This window comes from Piliocolobus tephrosceles, chromosome 2, assembly GCF_002776525.5.
Source record: "Piliocolobus tephrosceles isolate RC106 chromosome 2, ASM277652v3, whole genome shotgun sequence".
NCBI lineage: Eukaryota > Metazoa > Chordata > Mammalia > Primates > Cercopithecidae > Piliocolobus > Piliocolobus tephrosceles.
Genome location: NC_045435.1, coordinates 130,939,776 through 130,943,856, shown reverse-complemented (window position 1 = coordinate 130,943,856; position 4,081 = coordinate 130,939,776). Strand labels below are relative to the sequence as shown.

Below are 4,081 nucleotides of genomic sequence, written 5' to 3'. Positions count from 1 at the left end.
TTTTTTTTTTTTTTTTTTTTTCAGACAGAGTCTTGCTCTGTCACCCAGGCTGGAGTACAGTGGTGCGATCTCTGCTAACTGCAAGCTCCGCCTCCTGGGTTCACGCCATCCTCCTGCCTCAGCCTCCCAAGTAGCTGGGACTACAGGCACCTACCACCATGCGTGGCCAATTTTTTTTTTTTTTTTTGGTACTTTTAGTAGAGACAGGGTTTCACTGTGTTCGCCAGGATGGTCTCAATCTCCTGACCTCATGATCCACCCACTTCGGCCTCCCAAAGTGCTGGGATTACAGGTGTGAGCCACTGCGCCCGACTAGGATTGGGTAGTTTTAGAGAAAGGTGCTATGAGTGTTAAGTGGCTTAGCAAAGTAAACCAAAATTATATCAATACATTTGGTATGTTCCATCCTATAAGCTCTCTAGCTCTTTGAAATTCTAATTTTGAAGATAATATGAGATTTTAAGGATAATATGCTTTAGAAATCTAAAGCACCTGAGGTACAGGCACCAATCCCAAACATCAGACAGAAGACCAATGAAGCCCTTGAGATTGGAAATCAAAAAGTAAAGAAAAAGAAAATTCAGGATAAATCTGGAAATCACCTTTTAGTTTTCCTGTAGCTTTTGTAATAAATATGGTATGCCTAAAAAAAGACAAGATTAACCTCGGCTCCCCTTGGTCTGATCACTTCTTAATCTTCCCCTCAACTGTCAAGATGTCACTTATTCTAAAATACAAGACTTAACCAACTTGGAGAAAATTGTTCAACTGTCATATGCAAATAATATTTTCTAAAACAGCATTGTAAATAGATAACCTGTGTCATGGAAGACAGAAACAATTAAAGAACTTGATTAATATTTAGAGATAGGGCAATAGAAAAGAGAAATCTCAGAAATGCAAAATACATGTATGTTTATCTTCCATGGGTTCCTCTCAGTTTCACCATGCTATGTTTTTGACAGTTATTCTTTGAGAGAGATGTCTAAGAGGTCAAGAATATCTTCCTAATCTTTCCCGCTCTAGTCTGGGTTAAAAATCCCAACAGAGGCGGGTGGATCATGAGGTCGAGAGATTGAGACCATCCTGGCCAACATGATGAAATCCCCATCTCTACTAAAAATACAAAAATTACTTCTAGTCTGGGTTAAAAATCCCAACAGAGGTGGGTGGATCATGAGGTCAAGAGATCAAGACCATCCTGGCCAACATGATGAAACTCCATCTCTACTAAAAATACAAAAAATTAGCAGGGCATGGTGGCGGGTGCCTGTAGTCCCAGCTATGCGGGAGGCTGAGGCAGGAGAATAGCTTGAACCTGGGGGGCGGAGGTTGCAGTGAGCTGAGATCACGCCACTGCACTCCAGCCTGGCAACAGAGCGAGACTCCTTCTAAAGAAAATAATAAAAAATAAATAAAAATCCCTGAATGCCCACAGTTGCTTCTTTCATAGCATCTTACATGCAGAATTTCAGATGTGTATTTATTTTTCAGTCTCTCTTCTTGAAAACAAGAATCATTTTAGACTCACCTCACGTGGTGGGGTTGGTGGCTACCCTCAGTGTTGCCTGCACAAGTATCTACCAGGAGTGCAACCAATAGATCCGGCAACTTTGTATCATGTTTTCTAGTAAACCTATCAACAGTCACTGTGCATATTCAAGTGGAGAGAAGTCCAAGCAGTGAGGCCACTGCAGCACTGGCCATCCTTTACAGGACTGAGCACCTAATTCACCTTCCTGTCTCCACTTCCCTGCACCCACTAGGAGTCCTGCAGACACAATCAGCCTGAAGCCAGGGCGGCTTCCTTCCTTTTCTGGCAAGATGGCAGACTGTGAAGCTGGAGTGACTCTGGGGCGGCCGCATTTTTCGTGCCAGATTCTTGCCACCTTGGGTGTTACCAAGTTGATGCCACTTTCACACGAAGTTATCAGCAGACAAGCCACATTTAATATAGGTACAATTTATCATGTAGCTCATGAGAAATCCACCCTTGTCAAAGCTATTTCTGGAGTTGAGACCTTCAGGTTCAAAAATGAACTAGAAAGAAATATTACAATCAAGTTTGGATATGCTAATGCTAAGATTTAGAAACTTGATGACCCAAGTTGCCCTAGGCCAGAATGTTATAGATCTTGTGGGAGTACTACATCTGATGAGTTTCCGACAGACATTCCAAGGACCAAAAGGAACTTCAAATTAGTCAGACATTTTTCCTTTGTGGAGTGTCCTGGCCATATTTTGATGGCTACTGTGCTGGATGGTGCAGTAGTGATGGATGCAGCTCTTCTCTTTATAGCTGGTAATGAATCTTTTCCTCAGCCTCAGACATCTGAACACCTGGTTGCTATAGAGATCATGAAGCTGAGGCATAATTTGATTCTACAAAATAAAATTGATTTGGTTAAAGAAAGGCTAAAGAACAATGTGAGCAGATCTTTGCATTTGTACAAGGTACAGTAGCAGAGGGAGTTCCCATTATTCCAATTTTAGTTCAGCTGACGTACAATATTGACATTGTGAGTACATAGTAAAGAAAATTCCAGTACCCTCAAAAGGCTTTACTTCGGAACCCCAACTTATTGTTATTAGATTTTTTGATGTCAAAAAATCTGGCTGTGAAGTTGATGACCTTAAGGGAGGTGAAGCTGCTGGTGGTAGTGTGTCAGGAGTTTATTCCTTCTGGTGGGTTGTTGGTCTTGCTGACTTTAAGAATGAAGCTACAGACCTCCTGGTGAGTGTTACAGCTCTTAAAGGTGGTGCATCCGGAGTTCGTTCCTTCCGGTGGGTTCCTGGTCTGGCTGACTTCAGGAATGAAGCTATAGAGCCTCATGATGAACGTTAACAGCTCATAGAGGTAGTGTGAACCCAAAGAGTGAGCAGCAGTAAGATCTATTATGAAGAGTGAAAGAACAAAGCTTCCACAGCATGGAAGGGGACCCAATCGGGTTGCTGCTGCTGGCTCCTGCCACCAGCTTTTATTCCTTTATTTCGTCCTGCCTGTGTCCTGCTGATTGGTCCATTTTACAGAGTGCTGATTGGTCCATTTCACAGAGTGCTGATTGGTGCATTTTTGCAGACTGCTGATTAGTGCATTTACAATACTGTAGCTAGACACAGAGCACTGATTGGTGCATTTACAATCCTGTAGCTAGACACAGAGTGCTGATTGGTGCATTTACAATCCTTTAGCTAGACAGAAAAGTTCTCCAAGTCCCCACCCAACCCAGAAAGTCCAACTGGCTTCACCTCTCATTAGTCTCCTAAAAGGAGTGTTAAAGGTGGGCCAGGAGATAGAAGTCAGATCTGGTATTGTCTCCAAAGATAGTGAAGGAAAACTCACGTGTAAACCAATCTTTTCCAAAATTGTATCACTTTTTGGCAAGCATAATGATCTGCGATATTCTGCTCCAGGCGGTCTTAGTGGAGTTGGAACAAAAATTGACCCCACTTTGTGCTGGGCTGACAGAATGGTGGGGTAAGTACTTGGTGCATTCAGAACCTTACATGAGACATTCACAGAATTCGAAATTTCCTGTTTCCTACTTAGCTTCTAGGTGTACTCACTGAAGAAGACAAGACAGCAGCAAAGGTACAAAAGCTGTCTAAGAATGAAGTGCTCATGGTGAACTTAGGATCCCTGTCAACAGGAGGAAGATGTAGTGCTGTCAAGGCTGATTTGGATAAAATTATTTTGACCAATCCAATGTGCACAGAAGTAGGAGAAAAAAATTTCCCTTAGCCAAACAATTGAAAAACACTGACATTTAATTGGTTGGGGTCAAATAAGAAGAGGAGCGACAATCAAGCCAACAGTAGATGATGATAGAAGAATACCAGTTAAATAATACATTTAGATGGAGTTAGAAGTTGGAATTTCTCTTACCAACTAAGGGGCTTATTTTCAAGGCAGTACTGTGGAATTGATTTCACAGTTCATTACCTTAGTAGGTAGCAGTAAGCTTATTCTCATTTTTTTAGTTGTGAAAACTTAACAGGATCTACAATTAATGTAAAAATTGTCATGATGTTTGATTAAATCTGCATTTTAGCAGAAGTTAAGCATTCCCATATGTCTAAA

General features: G+C 41.6%; 1 pseudogene; it reads left to right on the top strand.

Moving 5' to 3' along the window:
• Positions 1-1,824: 1,824 nt before the first annotated feature.
• On the top strand, positions 1,825-3,848 carry LOC111555774 (annotated as a pseudogene).
• Positions 3,849-4,081: the final 233 nt, after the last annotated feature.